The sequence below is a fragment of the Artemia franciscana genome, chromosome 15, assembly GCF_032884065.1.
Source record: "Artemia franciscana chromosome 15, ASM3288406v1, whole genome shotgun sequence".
In the NCBI taxonomy this organism is placed as follows: Eukaryota; Metazoa; Arthropoda; class Branchiopoda; order Anostraca; family Artemiidae; genus Artemia; species Artemia franciscana.
The window spans coordinates 21,381,173-21,405,118 of NC_088877.1; the positions used below are offsets into that span (position 1 = coordinate 21,381,173).

Consider the following 23,946-nt stretch of genomic DNA (forward strand, 5'->3'; position numbering starts at 1 on the left):
TTTTTAAGAGGAATTAGAACAGTTTATATTGTTTTTATTTCTTAGTAATTAGTAGTGCCGTTATACAAGAAGGATCGGTTGGATGAGTTAGAAAATAAAACTTTAGATGTTAATGAGATTTAGATTGTAAAATTGCTCAAGATAGTGTTGGTAAATGCCCTGCGCCAGTAAGAAAAAGTCAGTATATCACAATTGATTTTCCGATACAGAAAAAAATTGAGAGTTTTCGTGTGTCTGAATGGAAATGCCACATTACGTCGTCGTCTAAGAATATTGAATTTTTTTGTCGATTATGAATAGTAGTATTGATGAATTGTGTATTTGTGAAACGTTTTTGCCCATGGACAGTTGTCTCTCGTCTTACGTTTTTCCAGGATATCAACTGATTTCAAAGGTGAGAAATCAGATGAGACAAGGAGCTTTGTCTTTTTTGGTGAAAAATGTAATACAATTTGAAGAGAGGGATGATTTATGCCTTTGGATTGAAGATAAGGCTTAATTTTTTCTGTGAAAATTGCAATTCGTAAGGATAAAAAGATAGAAATTTGTTTGGTTTATAAACCACCTAGTACTCCCTCGGTTGAGTTCCTTGATTTATTTGATGATTATTTATGTACTATCGTCTGAAAAAAACATGATTGTATAATCATGGGCGATTTTAATTTTGATTTGTTATGTTTGAATAGTTATAATTTAGATTTTTTAAAACTTGATGTTATCCATCTGGGATCTGATCAATCTCCCTGTTACATGTATGATAAAGCAACGGAGCCTGAATTATGAAAAGACTAGGTGTAAACTTAAAAGAGATCTTTGGCCGCCAAATTTACGCAAGTTCCCCGAACAAATAAGCGTAGGGCCTACTGTCGTGGAAGAAAGTGTATGATAATTTTCTTGGAATAAATACCCCATATTATAGCCTACTTGCCCCTTGAAGCCTACTAGGAAAAAAGAATCAGATATCCCCCGAAAACCCTGGATTGATGATGAAGCTGTTAAAGCTATAAATGCTCGGAACGCTTGGTTCTTGAAATGATCTGGATTTATGGTTAAAGATGTCGGTGTTGATATTTGGAACTCAATTGCAGTGTTAGGTAGTCTGAAAAACTTATGTTATTTAAAGGAAGAATGAAAAGGTATTTTTTAGATAGTTTGTAAATTATGGTAGTTAAAATTTATCCCTCTTTTTTTTTTTTTTTTTTCTTTTTTTTTTAGATGAGAGACAGCTGTTATGAGATTACATAGTTTTTCGTCTGTTTTTTTTTCTTTTTATGTATTTCTTTATTCTTGAATGGATGAGTTATCATTTATTTGTTCTTGTTTTGCTGCAAAACAAGGGCATTATAGGTCCCTAAGCTGAGCAGCGTAATGCGTATTGTAGTATAATTTATGTAATCTTTTTTTGGTTGAAATAAATGCATACCTACCTACCTTAAGTCAAACTTAAAACGAAACAGAAATTATTACCAACAGGATTCTGGCAACTAAGCATTAAGTTTTTTGAACATTTCGCACTTTGTTAAAGCAGAGCATTTCTTATTCTTTCCTTTAGATTTTAAGATGAAAAAAATCCGTTAAATAAAATACGGAACCTTGATTTGTAGAAATTTCCAGAAATTAAAATCATTATGCAAATTTTAGTAAACATCCAAAATTTTGTTTTTAGTAATTTTAGTTTTACTTTTCGTTAAAATGTTGACGAACTAAATACATTGTCCAAAATCCATACAGTTCTCGATAAACAAAAACTCCGAAACAACCCTTAAAAATTCTACACAGAGCCGTGTGAAAGAAGGCGGGGGCAACCGAGGCTGCTCACCCGGGTACCATGGCAGAGCTTGGCAGTGGAAGTTGCAGCTAGGGGGGGGGGGGCTACCCACTTTGATTTAATTTTTCATTTTGATTCGGAATGATCACTTTAAAGAAGCTTGTACAAGGACAGATAAAGATGTAAAAATAACTTTTCAAGCCATTAACAATTTTAGTAATTTCACTTACTGTTACTGGCTCTAGAAACATAGACTTAACACAAGACGGCCTGAGGTAAGATCTAAAGTCCGGCTTATGTCGAGATACAGTAACGGTGGAAGCAATATCCTTACCAATTCTACCGAAGAATGAAGTGAATGCTTCTTGGATATTATGCTCACCTTCTACATCTTAACCACCAATGACTAGACTCAAAGGTAAAGAGCTAGATTGAGAACGGGTTTAAGCACAGACTTTATTACCTTCCAAGTTTTACGAATATTATTGCCACACTCAGCAAAATTATTTAGATAATATAAAGATTTGGCTTTCCTTCACAAGGAATTATATATATTCTGGTAAAACTTGAATTGAAAAAAACGAATAGCACTCGCTCAAAGTATAGTACATTTATAAGACATCCAGAGATTATTTTTTCTTCTCTAGCTTTTGAGAAGTCCGGATGTCATCCAAAAGTTTAGGGTGACAATTCTTTTAGACCTACGATTTGAAGGCGCTACTTTACAAATGCTAAGAATAGCCTCTTTTACGGTTCCATAAAAAGGCTCAAATAAACAAGAAAAAGCCCTTATCATTATCAAACAAGATCCACGAACTTTCCGCCAATTTAGACCCAAGAAGAGGCAACTTTTTCTCACCAAACCTTATAGAAGAGGCAACTCATGAGCCCGGTCATTCTTACCCTGTTTAAAACTGAACCGAGAATATATTAGAAAATTATCGGAGATATCACCAACTAAAATTGACATTTCCTTCAAGCTAAGGGTAGCGAAGATATTGTCAATAAAAGAAGCTATAACACTAGTTAGTCATTTGGAGATGGATGTAATTGGTAGAGTTCCTGCGTCGAGCATGGCTGAAAGAAAATCAACTGAAGCTGAAGAATTTGAATCAGTCAAATTTATGGTAAAGTTACCCATTGTGATTAGACTGACACGGACGTTTCAGTATTTTGTCAAGTATTTTCTCAAGATTCCGGAGAAACATTGAAACCGCACCACAAGGAGAGCGATCAATATTGCCTATGATTAGATCAATACCATTAGATCTAATTTCTATAAATTGTGACTCAAAAATACCTTCAAAATTACTTGATAAGTCATCCCGCAAGCAGTAATACAAATTACTAGATATATTCATAGCAAGTCCCCCTTTAGCCATGTTGCCACAGTTTACATGTTCCATTTTTTAACCATGGATATCCAATAGCGTTTCAAGCAGTTCGTGGTAACGAACTGTAGTAAGAAACGACCCGGCTCAATAGTAAACGAAACTCTAAAAAACGGAATTTTGACGGTAAATGATACATCGAAAGAATCGAATTTTTATTATGATTTTAAATATATAAGTTTCATCAAATTTAGTGTTTGTCATCAAAAGTTACGGGCCTGAGAAAATTTGCCTTATTTTGGAAAATAGGGTAAACACCCCTTAAAAGTCATAGAATCTTAACGAAAATCACACCATCTGATTAGGCGTATCAGAGAATCCTATAACAAAAATTCTCCTATAGCTCCTATCTACAAAAATGTGGAATTTCGTATTTTTTGCCAGAAGAAAGATCACGGGTGCATGTTTTTTTCCAGGGGCCATCGTATTGACCGAGTGGTCCTAGAATGCCGCAAGAGGGCTCATTCTAACGGAAATGAAAAGTTCTAGTGCCCTTTTTAAGTGACCCAAAAAAGTTGGAGGGAACCTAGACTCCCTCCCACGCTCGTCTTTTTCTCAAAGTCAACGGATCAAAATTTAGAGATAGCTATTTTGTTCCACATATTCTAAAACTATAATAACTATGTCTTTGGGGATGACTTACTCCCCAGCAGTCCCTGGGGGATGGGCTGCAAATTACAAACTTTGACCAGTGTTTACATGCAGTAGGCTAATAGTTATTGGGAAGTGTAAAGACGTTTTCAGGGTGATTTTTTTGGTTTGGGGTGGGGTTGAGGGAGGGGGCTGTGTGGGAAGATCTTTCCTTGGAGGAATATGTCATGGAGGAAGACAACTTCAATGAAAATAGCGCGGGATTTTCTAGCATTATCATAAAAAAATGAAAAAATGAACGGCCTTTCTGATTCAGGGGTCATTCTTAAAGGATTGGGACAAAACTTAAGATTTAGTGTAAAGAGCGAGGTATTAACAAGGGGACAAACCCCCTCATATACATAATAAAAAATAAGAATATAAAAGTTTGTTGCGTAAGTTAATTCTTAAGTTACATATATTTTTTACTAATAAAAACGTTCGTTAAAAATTAAAAAGTTCTAGTTGCCTTTTTAAGTAACCGAAAAATTGGAGGGAAACTAAGCCTGCTTCCTCACTCTTTATTTCTCAAAATCATTTGATCAAAAATAAGAGAAAGCCATTTAGCAAAAAAAAAAGAATTAATATACGGTTTTTATTTTAATAATTTGTGTGTGGAGAGCCAAAGCCAAAAAAGTTTTAATTCAAAAACGTTTAGAAATTAAACAAAAAAACTAGTTTTTTCTTAACTGAAAGTAAGGAGCGACATTAAAACTTAAAACGAACAGAAATTACTCCGTATATGAAATGGGTTGTCACCTGTGCAATCCCTCGCTATTTACGCTAAAGTTTGACTCTTTGTCACAATTCTAATTTTTAAAACAATTAAGAACTTTAGCGTAAAGAGTGAGGCGTTGAGGAGGGGACAACACATTTCAAAAAGGGAGTAATTTCTGTTCGTTTTAAGTTTTAATGTCGCTTCTTACTTTCAGTTTAAAAAACTAGCTTTTTTATTTAATCAATACCAGAATCCAAAAACGTCTCGCATAAACCAACAACATCAGGCTTTCTATCCAAAAAAGTTTGTCTTAAATTATCTATTGACGAGGAGAGAACACGAATATTCAGCTGAAGTGCAGTCAGAGAATAAACTCCTTTGGTTACCTCCTCTCCCCCAAAATCCAAGACATACTTACTTTTACAAATAGGGTTTGTATTTATCGGATTTTGATTAGCCTGGCCCACTCCTACTCTAAAATACAGGTAACTACCAACGGCACTAGAGACCAAAAGGTGCCTGGGTGACAGATGGGAGCAGTGTTTCCAACTGGTTACCTTTCATTCAAAATGAGAAATTCCTATGCGCCTGAACAAAATGGCATAAAAAGGGCTAAAAGTTGACACAATTTAGAAATTTGAACATAAGATGGCAAAACAAAACACAGTCTGTAAGTTTAAAACATAAAATGAAAGATTCCCTAAATGACCATTTTGTTAATAAAAAAAAATGTATTTTTAACATCCTGGTTTTGTCAGTAATGTTGTAAGTAAAGAAGTTTCTCCAAAGTAAGGGATTTACATCTTTATATGAGTTTCATGCTTATACAAAAGTCGTTTTGCCAATTTTTTATGGATTTTTTTCGCTTTCATTGTATTTGATCTTAACTGGCCACTGAAAGAGATTTACAAAGGGCCTTTTTCTTATAACTGGTAAAATTTCTTGTTTTTGAGATTTCATTATTGAAACATTTTAGCTAAACATGACGTATTTTAGGATATTCCGTGGTCTTAAGAGAACACGTAAAAATATAAAAGAAACCAAAAATTTTCTGGATTAGCAAGGCAATGCGAAAAAATGCAGAATTTATTTAATCATCCAACAAGCTAAGGCCAAGCTTGGCCAAAATGTGCTTATTTTTTAAGAGTTAATAAAAAAAAAACTATTTTTTTAACTGAAAGTAAGGAGCGACATTAAAACTTAAAACACACAGAAATTACTCTGTATATGAAAGGGGCTGTTCCCTCCTAAATGCCCTGCTCCATGCGTTAAAGTTTGACTCTTTCTCTCAAATCTACTTTCTAAAACAGTAAAATACTTTAGCGTAAAGAGCGGGGCGTTGAGGAGGGAACAGCCCCTTTCATATACGGAGTAATTTTTTTTTGGCTAAATGGATCATAGTTCTCATAGTTTTGATTTTAAGAAAAAAGGAGCGGGGGAGTAGGCCTAGTTACCCTCCGATTTTTCCGTTACTTAAAAAGGTAACTAGAACTTTTAATTTTGTGAAAGTTTTTATTAGTAAAATGTAACTTACAATATATGTAACGAGTTACAATATATGTATAGTTACAATATATGTAACTTACAATTTACCTTACGCAACGAACTTCTAAATTCGTATGTTTTATTAAGTATATGAGGGGGTTTGCCCCCTCGTCAATACCTCGCTCTTTACACTAAAGCTTAAATTTTGTCCCAATTCCTTAAGAATGACCCCTGAATCACAAAGGTCGTAAAATAAATTATAAAAATTAATAAAATTACTTTAAGCGTAAACAGCGAGGTATTAGGAGGAGGTGAACCCCTCATATGCGTAATAGTTTCTGTTCGTTTTAAGTTTTAATGCTGCTCCTTACTTTCAGTTGAAGAAACTTTTTCATAGTTATTTTTTCATTGCTCTTTAAAAAAATGCTAAGAAATCCTGTGCCCCCTTCATGAAAATTCTCTTCCCCCATCACAAAATCCTCCATCGAAATTTCCCCCACATAATCCCCTCCCCTCAAACCCTCTCCCCCAACCGAAAAAATCCCCCCGGAAGTGTCTGTACATTTCTCAATAGCAATTAATATGTGTAAACACTGGTCAAAGTTTCTAACTTGCAGCCCCTCCCATGGGGACTTTGGGGTAGTAAGTTGTCCTCAAATACGTAGCTCTTAGGTTTTTGACTATGCAGAATAAAATGGCCATCTCATAATTTTGGTCCTTCTTGTTTCTTCTATTTGTTTCTTCTTCTTCTATTCCATTTTCTTCTATTTGTTCTTGTTTCTTCTATTATTTTAGGAATAGAAGAAGTGTTTCTTCTATTTCCTAAAGGAGGCAAATTTTCTCAGGCTCGTAACTTTTGATGGGTAAGACTAAACTTGATGAAATTTATATATTTAAAATCTGCCTTAAAATGCAATTCGTTTGATGTAACTATTTGTATCAAAATTTAGTTTTTAGAGTTTCGGTTACCATTGAGCTGGGTTGCTCCTTACTACAGTTCGTTAACACAAACTGCGTAAAAACACGTAAAATAGAAAAATCTGAAATATTTCTCGATTTGCAACGCAATACGAAAACAATGCAGAATTTGTATACTCATTCAAATTTACATACATACTCATTCATTGACATATTGTAGAACCAGTTTCTTGCGATAGTTTCTTTCAGCTTAGAATAAGACAAGACAGAGACAAGTGATAGAAAACATGAGAAATAGATAAATTAGGTTGTATATTTGCACATTTGTGAGGTGGGGTAAACTATTTGGACAGTATGACGTTAGAAAACAATTCTATACTTTACCCTCACCTCTTCTAATTTGCAAATATATAGCTCAATTTTATTTCTAAAGTAATATATTTTCATTCTGCTTAGGTATATTTCATTAGGTTAATACCTAACTTAACTTCTTGAGTGTTGTCGCTATAATAGATAAGTAGCCTACCCTGAATAATCCTATCACTATAATTTCATTGATTGACTGAGGAGATGGTGCTCCCTTAGCAAGTACGGCAGTGTCAATAAGAGGTGGGGGAGTGATTGAAATTTTAGCCATAATTAGACAAAGGTGTTTCCGTCATAAACCCTTTTTGGGCAACATAATTTAAACAAATTTAAATACCCCCGTACCTCAAGGTTTTAATAGCTTTTTGCAACTTGATAAAATCCTTACTAACCTAAACTAACCTTATTATAAATAATTTTAGCACTGAGAAAATGTAGTATTATTTTGTCGGAAACGACGTATAACTCGTACTTTAATTGAAAATTTGTCATTTTTAAGAGCTTAAAAAGTGCTTAAATTTGAATTTGTGGTAGAAGCGATTATAGTATTCGTAAAGAACATAAAAAGGGGCATCAAGTGGTATGTTTACTTTATTGGTAAGTCAGATATATGAACTGTCATATTTTGTGAAAATATGACAGTTTTCAAAGTCAAAAAAGTCAAAAACAGGAAAAAAAATATATTAAAACTCCCCATTACAAAAGAAACAGCTTTTACTTCAACTTTTATTGATACAAACAAACAGGTTTAGTATGCGTCATACTCTGGTCTCTTTCCAACATGAATTCTTTGTTTAGTTTCATACATTTGCTTGATACATTTTGGATGATAGTTAGTGAATGTGGAAAGATTTTGCTTTTTTAGTTGTGAGTTTCTGTTTTGTTATAGACGCAATTGGAATAGACGCAGCTTTGGTTCTTAGTGAAAAGACTACTATTGGGTGTAATGTACAATTAACGGGCTATTCAGGTAGCTAAGAAATAGGCTAAACTTACATCTGTAGGCTAGTCAGAATTGTATCCTGAATCCAGATTTAACCTTCGTTTGCATTGGAAATAAACTTTACCCTATCCGTACCTAGTGTGCAAATATATACCATGAATTGGAGTATTTCTTAGCTAACTAGCCTACAAAGGTAACTACCTATAAAAGCCTATAAAGGTAGCCTATAGTGGTAAGTTTATTTCCAAGTCGCATGAATAGCCTGCTATGGTAACATCGTCGATTTGCGGCTCTCCAGAAGGAATAACTAGGAAGTAAAAGGGGTAGCATTTTAAGATTCGGTAAAATTCTAGTTTAGTGGCCTCTTGCTATCTCGGAAAGGGGTTAGGTTAGGAAAATGAAACTTTGAGGGATGGGTCTACAGGCTAAAGTATGTCCTAGGGTAAATTTATAGCAAACCTTATAACTGGCTTTCATATAAAGTGAATATACCATTCGATGCCTATTTTTAAGCTCTTTACGAATATAATAATCGTTTCTACCGCAAATTCAGATTTAACTACTTTTTAACCTAGCCTAACCCAACCTAACCTAAACTAACCTTATTATAAATAATTTTAGCACTGAGAAAATGTAGTATTATTTTGTCGGAAACGACGTATACCTCGTACTTTAATTGAAAATTTGTCATTTTTAAGAGCTTAAAAAGTGCTTAAATTTGAATTTGTGGTAGAAGCGATTATAGTATTCGTAAAGAACATAAAAAGGGGCATCAAGTGGTATGTTTACTTTATTGGTAAGTCAGATATATGAACTGTCATATTTTGTGAAAATTCGTCATTTATGAGAGCTAAAAAGTGCTTAAATTTGAATTTGTGGTAGAAGGGATTATTATATTCGTAAAGAGCGTAAAAAAAGACATGGAGTTGTATATTCACTTTATACGAAAGCCAGTTATATAGTTTGCTATAAATTAACCTGTCCCGGGAAGGTATTTTAAAGTACCTACCTCCTCTCCCTCTAGAGGATCCTGACCTTTGATGACCTTTAGAAATTTGTGTGTTATAAAAGTAAAACCTTGCAAAATAGATCTTCTGCTTGAATGTAGTACAACAAGATTGGGTAAAATTCTAGTTCATTGACTTCTTGCTATCTCAGAAAGGGTTTAGGTTAGGAAAACGAAACTTTCAGGGATGAATCTACAGACTAAAGTATGTCCCGGGAAGGTATTTTAAAGTAACTACCTCCACTCCTTCTCCCTCTAGAGGGCCTTGACCTTTGATGACCTTTAAAAATATGTGTTTTATAAAAGTGAAACCTTGCAAATTGATCTTCTGCATAATTGAAGTACAATAAAGTTGTTTTCAGCTTCATAGCTGTGCTCAATTCTATTTTATAAGGTTTTAAAGATATGCAAAAACATTTCCTAAATTTTGAAAAAACAACAACATTGATGTTTTTCATTGATATGGTAATGAAACATTACCGAAATAAACTTTACCCCATCCCTACCTAATGTGCAAATATATACCGTGAATAGGAATATTTTTTAGGTACCTGGCCTACAAAGGTAACTACCTATAAAAGCCTATAAAGGTAGCTTATGGTGGTAAGTTTACTTCTTAGTCACATGAATAGCCCTTTATGGTAACATTGTCGATTTGCGGCTCCCTAGAAGGAATAACTAGGAAGTGAAAGGTGTTTTTTATGTTTAAATTCCCTTTTGTGACAATCAACTCCCCTGTGAATATTATAGAAGAAGTTATATTTACCAAAAATTGTTTAGAATCTTAAATAGAGATTTTAGCCTACAAATGGGGGTATCGAGAAGGGAAAGTATTAGGAAAACAATTCATACTGTATAATATGCAGATACTCTTTAGTTAAAACATTTGAAGGTGCTTCTACTATGCTTTACCCTAACCAAAACTGTTCAAGGGGGGACGGGACTGGGGCAGTTGCTCCGAGTGCCGTGGAGGGCGTTCCGGCTGGGGAGTTGACTATTTTGATCTAATTTTTCACTTCGATTCGGTTTTATTTTGCTTAATTTTAAACTGGGAAGGAGGGAAAGGGGGCTGTAATTAATTTTTCCTCAGGCACCATCAACTCTAGCAACAGCTCAACCCCCTCTTTTCCATAATGCGCAAATATTTAACGTAAATTATAGCCTAGGTAATTTACCTTGAGAACTGGAGAGAAGAAAATATGTTAAGAAAAAAATTCTTGCTTTATAACATGCAGAATAATCATAGCTAACACATTTCGCATGCAGACCCGCTATACTTACCCCCCCCCCTCCCCCTAAAGTGCGATCATATAGCCCAAATTATATATTTTCAATGCATTTTCCCATGCGTAACTTGTTCTTCCGGTTTTTGATTCAATTTAAATTAACTCGGGTTGAAACAAAGCGAAACGCATTGCAAGAATTGCGTATTATGAAGCAAGAATTGTTTCACTATGATTAACTCAACTTCATTTCTTGGGAGCGGTGGCTATAAGACACAAGTACTATTTAATTTATAATTAGGATGTTTGTTCATCCGCTGAAAACGGGCCTCGGAAAGTAGCCCATGGACCAATAGGAACTGTTTTTCAAGATTACTAAAGCAATATGGCCTATACCATTATTATCATAGGCAGCCCAATAGTGCAGCTTAAGGGGTAATGTTTTTATAAATGAACTATTCGGGTAGCTAAGAAGTAAACTTACCTCTTTAGTCAGCACTGCATCCTAAATCCAAGTTTAACATTCGTTTACATCGAAAATAAACTTCACCCCACTCCTATATATACCAATTCAGGGTGTATACTTGTACATTAAGGGTGAGGGTAAAGTCCATTTCCAATGCAAATGAATATCAAATTTGGATTTATGATGTAATTCAGACTGTAGAGGCAAGTTTATTTCTTAGTTAAATGAATAGTCCTTTAACAGACGTTATCCATGTAAAGAGAAGTGTGGGTAGGCCTGCAACGTGTTGTTTATTATTTTTTTTTAGACTAGGGCTTTTCGTATAGAAGGATTTTCGCAGAAACCTTTAAAGGAGTTCAGTCAATTCGAAATTGAAAGTCCCTTTTGATTGTCGTGTTATTGGAGGACACTAGTCCCCCCTCCCACGCCCAATATTGCTCCAACCACACCCAATCAAAATTTTGATATAGCTATTTTGTTCAACTTTGTTGAAAGGTCCGGAAATTATGTCTTGTTGGATGACAATCCCTCCCTCCTATAGCCCTCAGGACAAGAGTGTTAAGTTATTCCCCTGGGGTGTATAATTTCTTAGAAAAGAAAGTTTTATAAACTTTGAAGGGGACTCGCTGAATTGGAAATCAGAAATTTTAGTGTCCTTTCTAAGAGTCAAAGCGATGGGAGGCCAGCTATTCCCCTCCCTTCACGTCGTATTTTTCCCAAATGAATCCGATAGAAATTTTGAAATAGCTGCTTGTTCCAAAAAATGTCCAAAGATCACATTGCTAGGTCTTTGGGATTGACACTACCTTCCAGAGTCTGGGGGGCAAGGGTTATCCTGGGGTTATAAGGCTTTTTTTGGAAGGGATGATTGTGTAAACTTCAGAGGAGGTTCATTGGATTGCAAATGTATAGTTCTATTTCCCTTTAAAGGGCAAAAAATGAGGGAGGGTAAATAGCTCCCCTCCTTGAGACTCTATATTCCCCAAAAAAATCTGATCAAAAGTGTGAGATAGACGTTTGTTCACAATCAAACAGTTCGGGGTGACGAACTGTAGTAAGGAGTGACCCGGCTCAATGGTAACCAAAACTCTAAAAAATATAATTTTGATACCAATAGCTACATCAAATGAATCGCATTTTAATGCTGATTTTAAATATATTAGTTTCATCAAGTTTAGTATTACCCATCAAAAGTACGAACCTGAGAAAATTTGCCTCATTTTAGAAAAATGGGGGGAAACAGCCCCTAAAAACTATACAATCTTAACGAAAATCACACTATCAGATTAAGCGTATCAGAGTACTCTGTAATAGAAGTTTCAAGCTCCTATCTACAAAAATGTGGAATTTCGCATTTTTTGCCAGAAGACAAATCACGGATGCCTGTTTATTCATTTTTTTTCCTGAGGGTGATCGTACTGATTCAGAGGTCCTAGAATGTCTCGATAGGGCTCATTATAACGAAAATTGAAAGTTTTACGGCCCTTTTTGAGTGACCAAAAAATTGGAGGGCACCTAGGGATTACGAATTTCTCGTAAATCCAGGAGCACCGGGCATTTCAGGAGAAAATGATCCAAGCTTTCATCTTCATCCTAACCTAACCTAACGGGGACACCAAGAGGGGATAACCGAAGGGGACAAACATACCGCCTATCAGGACCAACTATCATTTTTTTCGTCATACGTTTTTTTGCCTGTTCTGGACTGGAAGACAATTCGCCCTAAGCTAAATCCAACAACGTAGAATCATGGCCGGCAAATTAAATTTAAAATAAACCTCCTCTCCTAAAGTAGGCTTTGCCTGATTATAATGTTGTAGAGTTGTAGAATCTAAAACCAGCCCTTGCCAATGCTGAATTTTCTGACTCTCTAATATAAATTATCGTTACTTTTTCTTTTTTTTGATCAATTGAAAATTCGGAAAATTAACTTCAATATTAAAAAAAAAAAAAAAAAAAACTATTCCACCAGTAGAACTGACAGGCTGGGAAAAATGCCACTGTGCCTGATTTATTCTGTCGTATTTATTTTTAACGGACCTAATTATTTAGTTTTTTTTTTTTGGGGGGGGGGGGGCGGGGTTAATGGTTTGACTGGAACCTCACCTGTAAATGAGTACATGAAGAAATCTGCGGAAGGTAAACAGGAAGGGTTTTCGAAAACACAGGATGGTTGGCCCCCCACCCCCATTGCACTTCCGGGCTGAAGGTTCAAGAAACAGAGAAGAACACCACCGGTAGGGACTGTATAAACTCCAATGGTGTATTCTTTATCTTTTTCTTTACCTACCTTATTTATTTTGGATGGGCAAGTTAAGACAAGGAGGGAAACTAGAAATTCATAAAACGGGAGAACCTTATTTCTCATTTTCATAGTTTGATAATAGTTCGGAGTTTTCCTAGAAAGGGGGGGGGGCATCCTTGGCCGCAACCGGTGGAACTCTCCTTTTAGATGAGCCCGCCCGGAAATGCTCCTTTAAGTGAGCCCGCCGGACTAATCGTGTTTCAAACCATAAGTTTTAGAGAATATTGGATTTGATACTGCTTTAAATTGTTAGAATGAGAGAAAAGTTGAGATGGCTAGGACACGTGCTACGAATGAAAAATGGCTGACAATCAAATATTCTACTTTTCAGCCAACTATCCAGGGCCAAACGGAATGCAAGTCGTCTCCAAATTAGGCAGCCGAATTCATTTGGGAGGCTTTAAGGGAAACTAGAAATTCTAGGAATTGTGTAAAGAGGTTGGCTCTAGACATGTTGGTAGGGAGGAGAAGCGTGCCTAGCTATGCTGGTGTTAGGCAGCTTGGTGCCGCAGGGAGTTTTAGTAGTTGTAGAGAATCCACAAAAAGTAGTGATTCAAAAAGTCTTCACACCTAACAGTCTCCTTTTGTTTGCATCTACATAGAGACTCGGAACTTCGATCTTTCTTTTCCAGAAGAAAGGGTAGTCATTGTAGTAAACTTGTTACGGTGACTGTCTGAAATTCCTATTTCTCTGCTTGGATTCAATTAGCTTTGCGAATCTGCATTTTCAAGCTTTGATTGTAAAAGTTAGATTAGGTTAAATTAAGTTATAAATCTTAGAAATAGGTTAAAAATCTATCCTAGATAAACCTGTCACCATAAAACCTTGCATAAAACTTAAAAAAGTAGATTGGAAACGCTGAATAAAAGCAAAAAGAAAATGTATGTCGGATATTCACCGGTGAATGTCGACATTCAACAACGGTGGATATTCACATTGACACAGTAGCCAAATGTTTCCTGGATTTCATCAGTTTTTGCATCCTTTACCTCCTTAGAAATTTGTTACCCCCACAAGCAACGACGCGTTCCTCATCGTGCTACAATACGCCTCTTAATTAGTTGAATTTTTGGTTAAAAATGAATTTATTTGCAGACAGCCTGTCTGATTCTTGCTTTTTGTGAAGACGTGGTTCCGGTTCCATTACCTGCCCTACGCGGGGAAACTATACGGCTGGGGGTAGAGTGCTAATTTTTCGCAAATTTTGGTCTTCTAACCCGTCTTTTTGCGAGTCTTCCGTCTAAAAGTACACACAAAGTCTCTCTGGCTATTTGTTTTCAGCAAGATATATCGGTAAATTCATTTTGCATATAGTTAGGGACTGCGTGTCAGTCTTTTAGGAGGGTGTGAGTAGTATGTAACTGTGACAGCGGAGATTATCAAATTTTGAAAATGTATCTGATGGGTAATCTAACTGTATACTTGTTTTGTTTTCTGATTTTTTTTTTCATCACCATAGAATCCTCACCGTAATATAAAAGAAGCGCAACTTCAAAAAAGGAAGAACAATGTCTATAAAACCTGGCAGTTGGATGTTATTTAGGAGAGAAGAAGAGACACAATGACACTCAATTTGATACTAATGGCTAATGACGAAGTAGGATACAAGGTAGTAGACACTAATCTGTTAAATATATTGTATTATTTCTTAGATAATGGCTGAGGAATATTGGGTCTCTTGGATATAAACAGGGGCATGAGGTTTTTTGGAAACTTGATTGAAGGCTGAATTAAATGTGGTTGACTGGCAATTATCTATTTCTATTTTTTAGAGTTTATTTAGTTGCGTTCTGTGCTATTCTGCCTTTAAAGAGTTTTTTCTTTTGGATTTATGCTAGGGACTAGGGAGAGGCTACCAATTTTGGTGTGACGAGTGTTTAACATATATTTCTTACTTAGAATTTTGTACTTAGAGACTGAGGGCATATTTGCAGGAACTATTCTTGAGTTAAATCCTAATATCGATAAAGGGCGAATTCACCGTTTTTCCTTGAGTTAACTGACGCTATTTGATTTCAAGACCCCCTCTCTCTAACGCATAGAAATCTCAAAAGCCACCCATTAAAACTAAAATTTAAAACAACTAGTATAATAGCTCTTGGGAATTTGCAATTACTAGCGTAATCGTTTATTCCCTTTTTTTCTTTCAGTCAGGAAAATTATACATTTAATAAAAGAAATATCGTTTTGCTGATAGAAATTTAAAGGATAATTTCAAGTAGGGGAATCGAAAGGGGACATAAACTGAGTTCGTTACATTAGTAATAATTTTAAAATGTGATAATGTATCTGCTCATTTACAGATAGTCGATCAGTTAGAGCTGAATAATGTAGCTTTGCTTAAGGTTCAAATTTTCAAATGCTAAAAAAATTTCCGCTCTTGACGCTAAAGTTGCCTTATTGTTTTATTGTAGAGTTGTGAGAAAGAGTCAAACTTCAGCATAAAGAGTGGGGTGTTGAGGAGGGGACAGCCCCTTACAGAATAATTTCTGTTCGTTTTAAGTTTTAATGTTGCTCCTTACTTACAGTTTAAAAAACTGTTTTTATGTTTAATGTCTGAACGTCTTTGAATTAAGGCAGGTTTAGATTTTGTCTCACCATACATGAATAACTAAAACGAAATTTGCACATTAATTTTCCCTTCTTTTTTTAGCTAAATGGCTTTCTCAAAGTTTTGATCGGACGATTTTGATAAAAAGGGGTGTGTGAGGGGTCTAGCTGCCCTCCAGTTTTTTTGGTTACTAAAAAAGGCCACTAGAACTTTTAATTTTATTTACGGGGCGTTTTTATGGCACCTGGTATTAACGGTTAATTTGGAAGAAATAGAAAAAATGAAGTATTTTTAACTTACGAACGGTGTATCAGATCTTAATGAAATTTGATGTTTGGAAGGATATCGTGTCTCAAAGCTCTTATTTCAAATCCCGACTGGATCTGGTGACATTGGGGGGGGGGAGTTGGGAGAGGGAAACCTAAAATCTTGGAAAACACTTAGGGTGGAGGGATCAGGATGAAACTTGGTGGGAAAAATAAGCACAAGTCCTACATACATGATTGACATAACCGGAGCAGATGTGCTCTCTTTGGGTATTTGGGGAATGGGGTGGGGAGGGTTAATTCTGAAAAATTAGAAAAAATGAGGTATTTTTAACTTACGAACGAGTGATCGGATCTCAATGAAATTTGATATTTAGAAGGATAACGTGTCTCAAAGCTTATTTTAAATCCCGACCGGATCTGGTGACATTGGGGGGAGTTTGGGGGTTCCTAAAATCATGGAAAACGCATAGAATGGAGGGATAGGGATGAAACTTGGTAGGAGAAATAAGCAGAAGTCTTAGATACGTGATTGACATAATTGGAACGGATCCACTCTATTTGGAGGAATGTGGGGGGGGAGGGTTAATTCTGAAAAATTAGAAAAAAAGATGTAATTTTAAAGTAAGCACAAGCACTAGATACGTGATTGACATAATTGGAACGGGTCCGTTCTCTTTGGAGGAGTTTGGGGGTGTTAATTTGAAAAAATTAGAAACATTGAGGTATTTTTAACTTAAGAAAGGGTGACAGAATCTTAATGAAATTTGATATTTAGAAGGAATTAATGTCTCAGAGGTCTTATTTCAAATCTCGACCAGATTTGTTGACATTGGGGGGAGTTGGAGGGGGAAATCGAAAATCTTGGAAAACGCTTAGGGTGGAGGAATCTGGATGAAGCTTGGTGGATAGAATAACCAAATGCCGTAGATACGTGATTGACATAACCGTACTGGATTCACTCTCTCTGGGGGAGTTGGGGGAGGGATTCAGTGCTTTGGCGACTTTGGTGCTTCTGGGCGTGCTAGGATGAAAATTGGTAGGCGTATCAGGGAGCTGCAAAAATTGACTTGATAAAATCGTTTTCCCAGATTCGACCATCTGGGGGGCTAAAGGGATAGGAAAAATTAGAAAAAATGAGGTATTTATAATTTACGAGTGGGTGATCAGATCTTAATGAATTTTAATATTTAGAAGGACATCGTGACTCAGAGCTCTTATTTTTAATCCGACCGGCATTAAGCCTCTGATTTTCCTTTTAAACCAATCTATTGATTCTTAGAATTTTGTTAGAGCTCATACCATATGAGCTCTTGGCTCTTAGCTCTTCTAGCCTCGTCACAAGTGCCATATGAGCTCTTAGCTCTTGTTATTAGTAATAAATATATTTTACTTACAAATTAACTTACGTAACGAACTTCTCTATCCGTATATTTTCTTACTTATATGAGAGGGTGTGTCCTCTCGTCAATACCCCGCTCTTTACGCTAAATTTTGAATTTTGTTCCAATTCTTTAAGAATGACTCCTGAATAACAAAGGCCCTTTAATTAGAATAAATAGCTCTTTTAAAAATACTAAAAATACTTTAGCGCAAAGAGCGAGGTATTGAAGAGGGGACCAACCCTCTTTTATTTGAAATAATTTCTTTTCGCTCTAAGTTTTAATATTGTTCCTTACTTTCTGTAGAAAAATCTCTTTTTTCGATTTAATTTCTGATTGTTTTTTTAAATAATGCCGGAAAATCCAGCGCCTCCTTCATGGAAATTCTCTTCTCTCATGATAAATTCCTCAAAGTAGAGATCCTCCCGAGTAACCCCCTCCCTCAATGGAATGAGCGTGGGAGGGGGCCTATTTGTCCTTCATTTTTTGTGGTCACTTAAAAAGCGCACTAAAAGTTTTAAACTCTGTTAGAATGAGCTCTTTTGCAACATTCTTTGACCATTGGGTCGACAGGATCCCCCCTGGAAAAAAAACAACAAACAAACAAAAAACAAATAAATACTGTGATTTTTTCTGGCAAAAAATACAAAATTCCTCAATTTTACAGATAGAAGCTTGAAACCTCTACAGTAGGGTTCTCTGATATGCTGAATCTGACTATGTGCTTTCCATTAAGATTCTGTGAATTCTAGGGTGTTTTTACCTCTTTTACGAAAATAAGGCAAATTTTCTTATACTCATAATTTTTGATGGGTATAATTTAACTTGATGAAACTTGTATATTTAAAATCAGCATTAAAGTCCGATACATTTGATGTATCTATTGGTATCAAAATTCCGTTTTTATAGTCTCGATTACTGTTCAGACGGGTCCCTCCTTACCAAACTTCGTTACCACGATCTGTTTGATAACACTGCTGCGGTTAAGGTAGAATATGAGGTTAGAAGCTGGTTTTGTATTAAATCAGGAGTTCAACGGGGTTGCGTTCTATCACCATTAGTACGAATGATTCTGGAGGACTTTGTCCTAAGGACCAAAGCAAAGGAGTGTGAGAGCACGGAATTATGAGTCCCCTAGACTTTAGCTATGATGATAATTAGCTATGAAGACGGAAATAAAAGTTCCCTAGACTTGATGATGATTTAAGCATCTTAGATGAAAATGTTGGTAAAATAAATGAACTATTAGAGATTTTGCGAGTTCATTTGTGCTAGAATACGTTTAAAAAATTAATTTTACGAAAACTTATATCAATAAAGCAGCCTCACTTACCATGGTAGTATTATTAGTAAAGACAGTGGAAAAGTTTCTAGGAATTTTTACTTAACCACTAATTAGGCTATTTTTTATTTGTATGCCCCGGATAATCTTCTCAATAGTATCTTTATACAACACCGAATTAGGCCTTTAATATCTTCTAACGGCTTAGATTTGTGGCAAACATGTCTTCTTGCTCACTTTCTTTACTTTAAAGCAACTGGATACCGTGTCAATGAGGTCCATTTTAATTTTTTTACCACTTGGTATTATCCAAGTGACATATAGCGATCGCAAATTTTGTCGGTCTGTCTGTCAGTCTTTCCCGGTTTTGATACTTTAGGCACCTCCAGGTAAGCTAGGACGATGAAATTTGGCAGGCGTATCAGGGACCGGACCAGATTAAATTAGAAATAGTCGTTTTCCCGATTCGACCATCTGGGGGGGGGATTGGGGGCCGGATAATTCGGAAAAATTGGAAAAAGTGAGGTATTTTTAACTTACGAAGGAGTCATCGGATCTTAATGAAATTTGAATTTTTGAAGGATATTGTGTCTCAGAGCTCTTATTTTAAATCCCGACTGGATCCTATGACATTGGGGGGAATTGAGGGGGGGCACCTAAAATCTTGGAAAACGCTTAGAGTGGACGGATCGGGATGTGACTGACAACCGGACCGGATCCGCTCTCTTTTTTGGAGTTTGGGGAGGAGTAATTCGGGAAATTAGTCCTAGATACGTAATTGACATAACTGGAATGGATCCGCTCTCTTTGGGGGAGTTGGAGGGGGGAGGTAAATTCTGAAAAATTAGAAAAATTGAGGTATTTTTCTGAAAAATTAGAAATATGATATATTTTTAATTTACGAAGGAGTGATCGGATCTTAAAGAAATTTGAATTTTGGAAGGATATCGTGATTGACATAACTGGAACGGATCCGCTCTCTTTGGGGGAGTTGGATGGGGGGGGGGTTAATTCTGAGAAATTAGAAAAAATGAGGTATTTTTCTGAAAAATTGGAAAAATGATATATTTTTAATTTACGAAGGAGTGATCGGATCTTAAAGAAATTTTAATTTTGGAAGGATATCGTGTCTCAGAGCTCTTATTTTAAATCCCGACTGGATCCGGTGACATATGGGGGATTGAGGGGGGGGTCCTAAAATCTTGGAAAACGCTTAGAGTGGAGGGATCGGGATGAAACATGGCGAGAAAAATATGCATAAGTGCTAGATACGTGATTGACATAACCGGAACGAATCCGCTCTCTTTTGGGGGAGTTGGGGGGAGGAGGAGGTGTAATTCTGAAAAATTAGAAAAAAATGAGATATTTTAACTTACGAAGGAGTGATCGGATCTTAATGAAATTTGAAGTTTGGAAGGATATCGTGTCTTAGTGCTCTTTTTTTAAAATCCCGACCGGATTCGGTATTATTGGGGGGAGTTGGGGGCGGGGAACCCAAATTTCTTGGGAAACGCTCAGAGTGGAGGGATCGGGATGAAACTTGGTGGTAAAAATAATCTTAAGTCCTAGATACGTGATTGATATAACCGGAACGGATCTGCTCTCTTTGGGGGAGCTGGGGGGAGGAGGGTTAATTCTGAAAAATTAGAAAAAATGAGGTATTTTTAACTTACGAATGAGTTGTCGGATCTTAATGAAATTTGATTTTTAGAATGATATCGTGTCTCAGAGCTCTTGCTTAAAATCTCGACCGGATCCGGTGACATTGGAGGCAGTCTGCGGGGGGGGGGGCCTGAAATGTCGGTAAACGCTTGGAGTCGAGGGATTGGGTTGAAACCTGGTGGGAAAAATAACCACAATTCATAAATACGGGATTGACTTAACCGGAAAGGATCTGCTTTCTTTGGGGGAGTTGGGCGGGGAGGGTTAATTCTTCAACATTAGAAAAAATGAGGTATTTTTAACTTACGAAAGAGTAATCGTATCTTAATGAAATTTCATATTTAGAAGGACCTTAAAACTCAGATCTCAAATTTGAAATCCCGACAGGACCCGGTGTCATTAGGGAGGGGGGGACTGGAAATCTTTGAAAACGCTTAAAGCGGAGACATCAGGATGAAACTTGGTGAAAAGAATGAACCCAAGTCCTAGATACGTGACTGACATAACCAGACTGGATCCGCTCTCTTTTGTGGAGTTGGGGGGGGGGAGTAATTCGGAAAAATTAGAAAAAATGAGGTATTTGTAACTTACGAAAGGGTGATCATATCTTAACGAAATTTGACGTCTTGAAGGAACTTGTGCTTTAGAACTCTCATTTCAAATTCCGACCAGATCTGGTGACATTGAAGGGAGTTAGAGGGGGAAGTCAGAATTCTTGGAAAACGTGAAAATCGAGGTATCTTACGAATGGGTGATCGGATCTTAATGAAACTCCATATATAGAAGAATCTTATGTCTCGGATGCTCCAATTTCAACTCGAATCGGTTCCAGGGACATAGAAGGTTGGAGGGGGAAAACAGAAATCTTGGAAACCGGAAATCTTGAAAAACGCTTAGAGTGGAGAAGTCTGGGTGAAACTTTATGGATAGAATGAGCACAAGCTATAGATTCAAGATTGACATAATTGGTACGGATCTGTTCTCTTTGGGGGAGCTGTGGGTTGTTAATTTGAAAAAAATTAGAAAAATTGAAGTATTTTTAACTTAAGGTGGATCTCCGAGGTTTGAAGCCAATGCTATTTTCCTATAGCAGTGAAATGCGTATTAACAACAGACACGAGCAGATTCTTTGATGAAAAAATTACTGTGTTTTCATTGAAAGCTTTGACATGAATACGCCGAACAAATTTGCATTTTTTTTCTTTAGAGCTTCATAAAAAATTAATTAGTGGGGACACCTCTAATTTTAAAAGTAGCAATAAAATTACTTTTAGAAGACGTAGAGAATTGTAAAGTAGCCTCTCCATTTGCCACAAGATTTCAAAAATTTTGGCAGTGAATTTTTTTTTTTATTATCGTCAGTTTCCTTTAAAATTTGCCATTTAAGATATTCTTCCTTTACTGTTTAAAAGGGTTTTACTAATCATATAGCCTTGATTTTTGTGTCGTTTTGTAGATCTTATACCGACAAATAATCCCAAAGATTGTTAAGTTTGTAGTTATAACAGATGATTTTTAGCAGTAATTCTTAGTATTCAAGATTTCCTCCTTTCTCATTGGCTTAAGCACTCCTTGAGGGGTTTGCCAGAATGTCATTAAGAATGTTGACATCTCCTTAGCATTAAGACCAGATTTAAAAGGAAGTTGAAAACATGTATAATTGGCAACAACACCTTGAGGCAATATCATTTTAACACCATACGAATTGGAATTTGTTAGGTTACAAAGCAGATAACAGTTTGGCTTTACAAGTAAAGAAACACCGATTGTAGGCCTATAAAATGTATGAACATTATTTTAAAAAAGAATATTATTCTTAAAAACACATCATTTTGAACATTATTGGCCTTTAAAAGTAAAGAAACACTGATTGTAGACCTATAAAATGCATGAACATTATTTTTAAAAAAGAACATTATTCTTAAAAACACATTATTTTAAACATTATTGGCCTTTAAAAGTAAAGAAACACTGATTGTAGGCCTATAAAATGTATGAACATTATTTTTAAAAAGAACATTATTCTTAAAAACACATTATTTTAAACATTATTGGCCTTTAAAAGTAAAGAAACATCGATTGTAGGCCTATAAAATGTATGAATATTATTTTTAAAAAGAACGTTATTCTTTAAAACACATTATTTTAGACATTATTGGCTCTTAAAAGTAAAGAAACGCCGATTGTAGGCCTATAAAATATACGAACATTATTTTTTTAAATCTAAAGTTGTAGGATATTCGTCCATTTTAGTTCCACGGGATCTCATTTTATTCCCAATAGTGCCGTATCTTAGAATATTTTGGTTTTTCCCCGTCATCTCATATAGTTGATGATTTATAAGCTCGTTCATAAATGACTGATTACCCCGGTTTGGAACCGGGGTAATCATATACTTTGCTTTACGGAGTAATGCATATACTTATTAAATTAATGTCATTTAAAGTGATATGTTCCTGAAGGTACATAATAAACATTAGGCACCCTTGCCCTGGGGTCATAAATACAGGTAAGGGAGGAAGGAAACCCCTTAGGAGTATTTAATAAATTTTTGAAACTACTTATATTTATATACTATTCATCAAAAACAAGAGCTAAGAGCTCAAATGGCACTTGTGACAAGGTCAAGAAGAGCCAAGAGCTCATATGATATGAGCTCTAGCAAAATTCTAAGAATCAATAGATTGCTTTAAAAGGAAAATCAGAGGCTTAATGCTGGTCGGGATTTAAAATAAGAGCTTTGGGATACAAGGTACTTCTAAATATCAGAATTCATTAAGATCCGATCGCCCACTCGTAAGTTAAAAATACCTCAATTTTTCAAATTTTTCCTCTCCCTTCAGCCCTCAAGATGGTCGAATCGGGGAAAACAACTGTAACAAGTCAATTAGTGCAGCTACCTGACATGCCTACCAATTTTTATCGTCCTAGCACGTCCAGAAGCACTAAACTCACCAAAACACTGAACCACACCACCTAACTCCCCCAAAGAAAACGGATCCAGTCCAGTTACGTCAATTACGTATCTACGCCGTTTATAAGCGTTTTCCAAGATTTCCAGTTTCCCCCTCCAATTCCCCCTCAATGTCAAAAGATCTGGTCGGGATTTGAAAGAAGAGCTCTGAGACCTGAGTTTCTTCTAATTATAAAATTTTATTAAGGTCTGGTCACCCATTCTTAAGTTAAAAAAACCTCAATTTTTCTAATTTTTCCAAATTAACAACTTCTAGCTCCCTCAAAGAGAACGGATCCGTACCAGTAATGCCGGTCCCCCCTCCTAATGACACTGAATCTGGTAGGGATTTAAAATGAGAGATCTGAGTTTCGGGGTCCTTCTAAATATGAAATTTCATAAAGGTACGATCACTCTTTCATAAGTTAAAATACCTAATTTTTTCTATTTTTTAGCATTAACCCTCCCTCCCCAACTCCCCCAAACAGAACAGATCTGTTCCAGTTATGTCAATCCCGTTTCTAGGACTTGTACTTAGTTTTACCACCAAGTTTCATCCCGACCCCTGTACTCTAAGCATTTTCCAAGATTTTAGGCCCCCCCCCCCAACTTCCTCTTCACCGGATCCGG

General features: G+C 35.9%; 1 long non-coding RNA gene across 2 annotated transcripts in view; it reads left to right on the plus strand.

The window, feature by feature from the left end:
* Positions 1–8,067: 8,067 nt before the first annotated feature.
* LOC136036177 (uncharacterized) overlaps positions 8,068–23,946 on the plus strand; it is a 74,754-nt gene continuing 58,875 nt past the window's right edge. Inside the window, exons 1-2 of one of the 2 annotated variants that reach the window (XR_010619655.1) lie at positions 8,068–8,143; positions 14,680–14,829. This is a non-coding gene — a long non-coding RNA (uncharacterized LOC136036177). Of the gene's footprint in view, positions 8,247–14,679; positions 14,830–23,946 lie in introns of both variants that reach the window. The other variant, XR_010619654.1, reaches the window with a different exon arrangement.